Consider the following 10,706-nt stretch of genomic DNA (forward strand, 5'->3'; position numbering starts at 1 on the left):
GGCTGAATCTCAAAGGGAGACAATGGGAGAAGCAGAAGGTGTGTTTGGGATGAGTGGCTGGGGGGAGTCTTGTGCTCTTCCACCTGGAGACTTTTGGCTTTCAAAAGTGCAAGCTCTTGAGTTCAAGATGTTTGGAAGGTTAAATGTAATGCTTTACTGCTTAAGTGTGGGCTTCTCTTCAGTGTAATCCGAGAGTCTGATCATCCATCATGCACACAGTAACAACACAAATTAGTTATTTCTTGGCGGCAGATGATTTATGAGAATGACAGCCGGAAATGCAAAACTAAATTGCTTTTCTTCACGTTCATAATTCATTTAATTTTCCAAATAACCACTTTCTGTCAGGTTGCTATTGTGCTCAGTCTGTGACTTCTTCAAACAGCAGAGGAGATAATTGTTTTGGAGACCCTTGACTACAAAACAAATTCAATGAATACCGGAAGAGAAGAGGTAAATATATACCTGAGCGAGTGAAACATTTGATTGGTGAAACTTAAGTGTGCGAATAACACACAATGTATGTCAGGTTATTTTGTACATACTTCTGCAATGGGTTGAACAGGTTCCACTTCACGTGTGTGTGCGTGTGTGCGTGCGTGCATGCGTATGGCGTGTGTGTGCGTGCACATGCGTGTGCGCCGCCCCTTCCCATTGACAGAAAGTCGTACACAGTCAAGGTTGCACCGAACCTTTTTCTGGGAAAGCCCAGTTTGTAACACTGTTAGCCATTCACCAGCTCCTCCCTGTTGCCTCCCGCTACATGCCACACAGGGCTTCATCATCACGGGCCATTACCGGGATATCTAGAGGGGTAATTAAAGGCCGAGTTCATTATTAATATTAATATTAAACCGCTTCAGTGAATTCCTTGAATGCTTCGAATTTGGACTCACAGATGAAACAGACCGTTGACTTTTGAGCAACAAAAGTCACGGGAAGTAAAGATTATAACTACTCATTGATTATCTCAACATCATAATTACCTTTCCGAGAGGGCAAATAGTGGAACGGTAAACATCTAATGGCTCTACAGGGAATTTCAATTTATCTGGAACCAAAAAGATACTTTTCTACTTTTTTATATTTATATGCTTATATTCTATTCTATTTTATATTCGGCTTAAAGCCCGGGAATAAGATATGGTATATCTCCACATACGAGGCTGTAGGCCGTCCCTGGCCTGGGGGGGGAGAGCAGAGATACCTCACACAGACATGACACGGTGGGATTCTCTTTAAGCTGGGTTCCCGCTGCACACATAAATTAGCTCAGGATAAAGTTGGATCGCTCAATTATGCCTTGGGGGATGATTAGTGTGTGAGCACAAGCGTTTTGAGAGGGGATTGTGGCTGTCAGACATAAGAGGGCCTCAACCTTCACCTCCGAGAGGAGCGGATCTTCACTGGTAGCGTGGGGACGTTGGAGTCAAATAGAAACTGAGAGCCAAGAGACCCCGGATGCTGGGAGATATATTCGGTGGGTTTTGTACGAGGTACATTTACACACACACACGTATATTGCAGATTTTGTGCATACAGTGTATTCACACATGTCAGCCTGTTCGTTAACCAAACAACAGAATAGGTTGTTTATCAATACAACCCGAAACAATCCATATGAGTTGTCAAAGAAAGAAGCACTCTGTCACGTCTGCCACAAAAAAATTGATTTCTTTCATTATAATGTCAGTGGAAAAGTGCAAGACTGACATATTTTCGGCATTCAATTGCGCTTTGATAACATTTCTAGCGCAAAATTAGCATTTAATTTTCATAATCTTTGTTCAGTGAATCCATATGATGTTTGGTTTGTCAGTTAATGCGACGGTTCCTATCGTTGTCAGGGTGATTGCTATGGACGCTGCTATCGCTTAAACCATGCGATGTGCATGTTGTTTGAATCGTTGTCTTTGCATTGAGTTGTCATCAGAGCCATTATGTAATGTGTTATTTAATGTAACGGATGATGTTCCTTCAGCTGAAATGTAGATTTTCAAGGGACTCACGGTTGACATATTTATTCAGCTTCCTGTGGACGGACTTGGCACGCTCGTTTCTGTGTGGGAACACCAAAGAATGTGCTTGCTTTGCTTCGCCGAAAAGTCAATTCCAAAGGTTCATTGTAGCGTGAATGCCATCAATTAAGTATAAGACAGACGAAAAAGATTTTCAAAAGGCTCGTTCAATTTACATGGGGGTCGTAGACCCACAGGGAGTGATAAAAACACACCGTTCATGGGCTCAGATTGAGTTGGGAGTGAGATAGAGACGCCCGGTCTGTTTCCGGATTTGAATTAGGGCATTAAGGTCTTCTAAAATTATCAATTTGGGGGCTGTGAGGTCTGCAGGACATGATGTAATTAGTAGGGGTCCTAAAAGGTGTCGGAATAATTAATCTAAATTCATGGAAAGAGATAGGAACTTGGCAATTAAACCATCAACCAGTTGGCCCTCACAGAGTCCCCAAGGGCCAGGGTTCGGTGTGGGGGTCCCAGTCATTAACAAGATTTACACAAGTTCCTGTGCATTTCGCTCATAACTTCTATTTTATGAGATAGAGATCTGATTCTCAGATGGGTGGATACATCAGTATGGTGTAGGTCTGGGTAGAATCAAGAATACAGCTCAAAGATTGGGGGCCGGTGAGATGCTTTGATAAGGAGCATTTGCTGAGGCTTTGTGGGTCACTTCCTGTCTATTCACACCTTAATGCCCAGGTCCATGTCGAAAAAGACTCGATGTCTCTTTCTCACTCCCAAGCCATTCTGCGCCCCCATAAACTGTTTTTACATCACTTCCTGACGGTCTACGACCCCCATGTTGAACATTTGAGTGGTCTTTTGACAATGTTTCTCGTTTGCCTTTCACTTATTGATTGCATTCACGCTTCAAAAACCTTGAAAGCCTCTTGAATTTGTCATAATTCTCTTGTTAGACAAAACGTATTGATACAATAAACATTCCGAATTGACTTTCGGCGAAGCGAAGGGAATGTAAACGTCCCGGTTCTCCCCAAAGAAGAACGATGAATACCTCGTCCCTGTGTCGCTCCGACATCGACCTTTCATTGGCAGAGCAACATCAGTGACGTAACCACAGGCACGCTTCATCGTTTCAGAGGCAGCAGTTCTAGCAGGTATTTACGTTCACTGAACAACGATTCTGAAAAAGAAAATGCTGATTTCTTGCTGGAAAGTGTATGAAACGCATGCATTGTTCTGATTTCTTGACCAGTCGATGAACGGCAGGGGGGGTTGAACTACAAAGTACACATTCTGTGGTTTAGGTTGGAGATCACATTGACACACACACATACATACACATACATACACACACACACATTATAGTTACGTAGGTATATATTGTACATGCATCCACACATAAACACACACACACACACACACACACACGTTTATTCCTGTAGGTCATTTGTTCTCCCCGACTAAATGATGCAACGCAGGGCAATGCAACAGGGAGACAAAGGTAAAATGTTTCTTCACTTAATTGGGGTCTTTTCCTTCCAAGGCGGTTGGACTGGCGTCACCCTTTACACCTCGCGTGGGCACCCTGTTTTAGTTACCAGGAGTATCTCGAGGAAGAATATGCCAGGGAGGAAAAAGGAAGAACGATGCTATTGTCTGTATTATCTGTAGCTGGATCGCCTCCAAGCACAATCCTCGGTTTACTACTGGAGCAAAGACAGAATCAAACATTCTTTCTGAAATAGTTGGAATAGTCAGCCAGTCTCACCACCCACCTTGGGAACGTTTTCCCGGTTTGATATCTTAAAAAATAAAAAATAAAAATAAGATAAAGACACATCGAGTGAAAGGAAAACATGTACACACCGTCGCCGCAAATTTGAACTCAGACGATATAATACAATGGGGCTTGTTTGCCGGCTACTTAAAAGCATACAATGCAACCCTCAACAAAGGGCTGTATTGTAGTCAGAATGTTAAAATAGTTTCATGAAAGTGTTTGAATAATGGCTGACTACATCGGAGGCTTGCCGCAGTTAGCAACAGAGGACACGATAACTTCACCATGCGCCGTTCAGCAGCGCAAACTTTTCAAATTCAGACCGTAAAGAATCCAGCGGTCGATGCGATGAGCCCAAAACCAACAGCAGAAGGAGAAAGAAGGCGTCAAAGAGAAAGAGAGAGCGAGCGAGCGGGTAAAGAATGCATGTCTGTGGACGCGGGCCACATTACAGAGTATGAGGGGATCCCCCTCAGCCTGTTTAAACTGATCCGGGGAGACAGCTGTGGGCATCACACGCCTGCCTCTGCCCCGGGTCCTCCCGGGTCCCCCAAGCCCGCCATTATCATCATCCTCCAACAGCCTCGCTCTAATTGGGCTGCATCCCCATCTGCTGTCAGTCAGCAGCTCCTCCACCGCCGCGCCGGGCCCTGCAGCCAGCGATACACACGTACCTGGGAGCGCCACATCCCCGCTGACACACACACCCAGGCCTCCACATTTGAATTGCATATCGTAGGCAGAGGACCTCCAGCAGGTGACTGCAGGCGCGTCTCAGGCGGTGCCTTCTGCCTCTGCAGTCTGCACCCTCGTTCTCGTCTGTGCCGCTGCCCGGCACGGCCCATCAGCGGGGATGTGCAGGCCGATAATGACACGCCTGATCGGCGCCGTCCCCTCCTACTCCGGGTGCCCAGGGCCAGAGCGATCACGGCGGGCAGAACCTCCGTCCCCGTGGACCCCAAGGCATTCCCTATTCCCTTTCTTTCGGGGTACCTTGTTTCCGAAAACTTTGTTAAAGCCCGGTTTCATAGCTGCTTCCCGGGAAATTAATAGCCATGTCTTATTTGAGCGCAGCCTGTCATCCACGATTTGAATTGCAGATATCTCTCAGTCGCCCACCCGAGCCAGAAGACATCTAATGAGCCTTTGGGATTCCTCTGTTAAACCTACCATCAAATGCTCCCTGTGTATGGAGATGTGGCTTCAATTCATGTGAAAGGAATGCCGATGGTTTCAAGTTTCTGCACAATAGGCAAGTCTGGAACCACCCAGGGAGCACTGCTCAGTCGTATTTTATTAATAAATAAAGGATTAACCACCCTTTTCTTGCTGGAAGTAGATTGGACCGCGTTTTAAAGGCCTGGGAGCTTTGTAAATTCCCAACCATAGGGAGATTTGCATTTGTTCCGGGTTTGTCCTTACTTTATTCACATTGTCTACGCTTTGGCTCCTTTGTCAAACACTGCAAATATTAATTTCCGTCACCATTACGGTCTGACAGGATTGATGTGTTTCACCGGATACAGTTGGATGCGAGTGACTCCGACCGGAACCACTGGCCATGTGAGTTAATGTATAGAGAAAACTATTTCCTATATCTCTATATCTTTGGTACAGGTACATACAGAGGCCTTCAGAGGGGAAGGGGCTCTGAGTTAAGAAGTGGCACATCAGGGTTTCCCCTGGGATGGAGCCACAGCAGCCAGCGTGAAGCCATCGGCAAAGAAGGTGAGGAAATGTTTCCGCACACGGGCAAAGACTCCGGCTGATCCCCGCCATGTCAGAGGCAGTCTCAGTGAACCGCAGTCTCTCACAGTCCATCGTGCTGCTGTAGGGGGACAGCCTGATGGTTGTAGTTGTGGTAGTGACACTCCGCAGTTCGGAGTACCAAGCCTTCTTAAAGTCTCCGGGGGGGCCGGTTGTCTCCAGAGATAGCCATCTGAAGACCGTTATCATTCTGTCCTCTAGAGCTGCGAAACAACCGGAGAACTATCTCAGATGATTTAGCTAACTACCAACCAGGTGAAGTGGTCGGGATCCACTTTCAACCTTCAGTTCTATAACTGATAACTTGATTTGAAGGGAAAGACGTATATAGCGCTAATTCTATAAATGCAACCTGGTAATCAATGGATTGGTTTTAAACACGAGTCTAACCGTCTTACCGTGGCCGGGCGTCTGTCTGTGGTGTCCCACGGTCACGGCTGCGCCTCAGACAGGGCACCAGAGGTCGTCGTGTGACTTCCACTGACAGACGGCAGCCAGGTAATTTTAACCAAAGCCTAATTGTTATTCGTTGTTTAGTATTCTTCTTGATAATGTCCAAGGGGAGGCCTTCACAAAGTAAAAGAATGCACAACACCTTGAGGGAAGGGCACTTTTGACAACAAGGGGAACGTGGGCCGGCTATTCTACGTTAGAAAAATGGAATAATCACATTTCATAAGAAATACAACACAGACGACTTTAATCCAAACCATAGTTATATTCCTTTGGGCTCCAAAATATACAATTTATTTTGTTAATACCGTAGTGTTAAGAGCCCCTATACTTTTTATATGTTGTTTGGGGAAATGTGTGCTTGGTAATTAATCCGTAGGGAACAAACAAATCTTTAATGCTGGGAGGGACGTACCACTTGGCTCGCATCAAAGGGGGAACCAGAGCTTTCTATTTGATCAGTGAAGACCAATTTATTTCACATGAAAGACATGCGTTTCTCATATTGTGTTGAAGCCATTAGTTCGATGTCTTATGCTGAGAACTTTTATACATTTAATTTATTAGCACTATGGGAAAAGCTAACGTATCACTGCACTATTCATTACGATTACTTTCGTTACTTTTTAAATACTTATGAACACAAAGGAGGAGGTTGACTTTGGGTAACTAAAAACCTTTTAATGTTTCACTCAATCCATGTCTCTCTACTTCTTTGTTCTTTGCCTGTTCGGTCTTATGCAGTGACTCTGAATGGGAATAATATATATTTTATCTCAACCGAACAGCGCCTTTAAAATAAAAAAACTTAAAGAAGACCACTTGAGATTTATGTTTCTTTTGCTGTTGTGAATGGACCATAAATTCAAAGCGGAAGACCACGAGTGGAATGCCATGAAATAGTGCTCTCTCTCTCTCTCTCTCTCTCTCTCTCTCTCTCTCTCTCTCTCTCTCTCTCTCTCTCTCTCTCTCTCTCTCTCTCTCTCTCTCTCTCTCTCTCTCTCTCTCTCTCTCTCTCTCTCTCTCTCTCTCTCTCTCTCTCTCTCTCTCTCTCTCTCTCTCTCTCTCTCTCTCTCAGCCGCAGTAGCCGTTGGTCATTGCAGTAATTTGGTTCGAGGAAAAGCTGTTTGGAGACGCTAGAGACAGGGTTTTCATTTAAATCGTCATTATTAGCTACAAACATATTGCACCGTCTAGTGTTTTCATGTTGAATCTCTCAAAGATTTCTTGGCTTGGATAGTCTAACTTTTTCAATGAATGAATTAACCATTAATTAACAGTTAAATTATGGTCCAGCCACAATTGATAAACATTTGTAAATTCAGTAATAAGCATTAATAAATACCATTAGTATGGGGTTAGGATTAGGGCTAGGCGTAGTGGCTTAGGGTTATCCCTATCCATAACCCTAGTAAATAATGTATATATTAACACCTTAGTTTACATGAACACTATTACCTTATTTAACCTGAATAACATTTGTAAAAATGAACACCGTAAGTGAATGATCACGTGACCATAAGTTAACAGTTGTTACTTAATGCTTATTACTGAATTAACTTATGATAATTAATGGTTAATTAATGAACCCTGAGCGTAGTGTTACCATTATATGTTGGTTGTATTTTGAGTGAGCGTGCGAGTGCAGAGCTAAGCGAGCGTAGAACTCAACGAGGGCGCAGGCCCCGCAGCAACTGCAGGTCGAGACATTTTGAGACAGGGAACTTTAAAATGTCAATGTTTATGCCTCATCCTCAATAAAGATAAATAGTTGATTCCTTCCTGGAGACAGCATTATCGTATAAGTGATATCACCATAATGAGTCATGGGCTCCACAGACAACACAGGAAGCCGGCTTTGATTGTAAATAAGAGAGCAGGATCATCTCGACTGCATTTGTTTGCTTGCCTGGCACATCGACGCTCCACCGCGATGGAAAACTCGTCCGCAACGCACGGACAGAGAACGTGTAAAGAAAGCTCCAATGAAAGTTTGGGTGATGATCAATTAAGTATTTTCCCTTGAAAGCATTTGCATAATTAGCACATAATTAATTTAGCTTAGCTGGAAATTGACTTCGCCTGGCACTCCCCATGCGGGCGAGAGAGAGAATGAGTGGCTGCGAGCCTACTTTACACAATGTAGCGTCGATTCTTTAACACAATCAGGGATGCAAATTACATTTCACAGCCGTGTTCGATCATCTCCGAACACCTGAGTCAATGGTTCTCTATGTGCGGCCGGCGTCAGGCTCACACGCGGCGACATCGACCCGTGCGCCCATGTGCTTCGTGTGTCTCAGGCATGTTCAATGTCCCGACGCCGGGTGGGCTTGATGTGTGCCCTTCTACATGCCATTCTGTTCCTCACCTTAGTGGGAACGGCGTTGGCTGTTGACTCAAAGAGTATGACTGAAAGCACACAACAGCAGTGTCCTTTTTTGTTACGACAACCCAGAGATTGGCAGGAAGAGCGTTGCAACAAAGTGAGGTTATATTGAGTGTTTCACATTTGTGGAAAGAAAAAGAAGGGAAAAACTCACCGGCCAATATTCACTCATATAACCCCAGTAGCCTGAGGCCCGCTTGTACAATTTACTATCACATGAAAAAAGACCTGCTTATAATAGATTTTTGAGATATGGTAACAGAGGACGCACACTGGCGCTAGGACACCAGGTTTCATCAACGGCCCCGGGCTGGGATTATATCAAAAATAACCACGCCACGGCTATGTTTGTCATTTGTATACCGGCGAGCGAGTCAGAGGTGCGTTTCAAGGACCAGGGGCTTGGGGGCGGGTGCTCTGCGTCGGGGAGATATGCAGATGTAGGCCGCCCGTGTCAGGGGCTCTGGCTGTCAAAAGGTGTGCAAAGCTGCATCCTCCGGCCTCATTACAGACCTGTCCAATTAGGAGCCAGTAATTGATCGTCTTGTCCCGCCCCTCCGCGTCTTTGCCCGTCCTCCTTGTCTTGGAGTCCTCTCTAGGTCAAATCTAAACAAAAGCCCAAAAGAAAGCATTTCTTTTACGGGCGTTGGGGACGGTCTCTCTCCGCTACTGCCTCTGCCTCCGCCGGTGGGCACTAGCCTGTCTTTTTCAGGTCGCCTTTTTCTTTCCAAACATACTGTAGTTGTAGGTGTTTTCTATAGGTGACCTAATGAAAGGGCTTGAAATAGGTGGGAGTTTGTGAATTTGATTGCATTGTGTGTTTCTGTCACTGTTAGATCTGTCCGGTGAGCTGCGCCACATGTGATCTGTATGGGGGCAGGGGGCGTCTCTTCTTTCGAAAGATGAGAGAATCGTTATCTTGTGTCTTGAACAACAACAGCAGGGCTCAATGTGATTACTGGGAATACCATTTTGTCTGTGTTCAAGCATGTGTGTGTGTGTGTGTGTGTGTGTGTGTGTGTGTGTGTGTGTGTGTGTGTGTGTGTGTATGTGTGTGATGCTGCCATCGACTTCAATGAAGACCAACATGTAGCCTCATAGTGAAATCAGAGTCCAACTAAAGACCCACACACACCTCACCCACCATGTGTTTCAAACTGCGAGAGATGATTCATTGTTCATTGTTTTCCTGCAAATGAGACGGGACAGCGAGGAAAACGCACAGAGGGCCGCTTGTCACACTGGGGCGGAACAAAAACACCACGGAAGGAACAAAAAGCCGCCGCTAAGACAAAGGCGCCGCGTCCCTGCCTTCAAACCTGCGTTCCGCCCCGCGCAGGCCGCCGCTGTGCATGATGCGTGCATCTAAGGAAACCCAACACACCCACACGCACACGCACACACAGGCACTCTCCCCGTGGCTCACTGAGTCTCCCCGCCACCCTACGGACAGCGACTCCAGTCCGAGCGGCCGTTTCGATTGACGAATCGCGGCATGTCTAATTCCTCTCTCAATTACTGCGTCCCCCGCCCGACCAGAGTGATTGGTATGCCCCGCAGGACGTGTTTCACCGCCGGCCCCCATTATGAAGAGAGACACGGGCCTGTGTGGTCTCATTATTAAATAAGTAAGGGGATGGAGGAGGCAGACGGACGGCTTTAAGGCCTCATCAGAGGAGACGCCAGGGCCATTAGAGGGGGAGCATTAACAACAGCAACCCGACCGACAGAGACCAGGGAGGGGGAGAGAGAGAGAGAGAGAGAGAGAGAGAGAGAGAGAGAGAGAGAGAGAGAGAGAGAGAGAGAGAGAGAGAGAGAGAGAGAGAGAGAGAGAGAGAGACAAAGACAGAGGGAGAGAGAGAGAGAGAGAGAGAGAGAGAGAGAGAGAGAGAGAGAGAGAGAGAGAGAGAGAGAGACAGAGACAGAGACAGAGACAGAGACAGAGACAGAGACAGAGACAGAGAGAGAGAGAGCATGGGGCAGTTATTATGGAAAGTGTGCTACCGTGTTTTCAGATCATGCACTGCTTGGCGTTGCAGGGAGGGGGGTGAATATCCCAATCAGAGACACCACTGTGTAGTGGGGGGGGGGGCAGGGGGTACTGGTAGTCCAGTATTTTCACAGAGAATTGTTAACCAAAGAATGCCGTTTATTATCATGATGCCGGATCGGACATAAGAATAGGGGATCATGAATGGAGTCTGAAAATAACCGTCGCATAAAAGTGGCAAGCGGGCAGAAGGAGAATCGGTGTCAGGTTATGATCAAGTGCCGTGTGAATTGCTCCTTTATCGACGCAATCCATAACGAAGACAAAAGCGGCCCGGGAAAT

The sequence above is a fragment of the Gadus chalcogrammus genome, chromosome 10 (assembly GCF_026213295.1).
Source record: "Gadus chalcogrammus isolate NIFS_2021 chromosome 10, NIFS_Gcha_1.0, whole genome shotgun sequence".
Lineage (NCBI taxonomy): Eukaryota > Metazoa > Chordata > Actinopteri > Gadiformes > Gadidae > Gadus > Gadus chalcogrammus.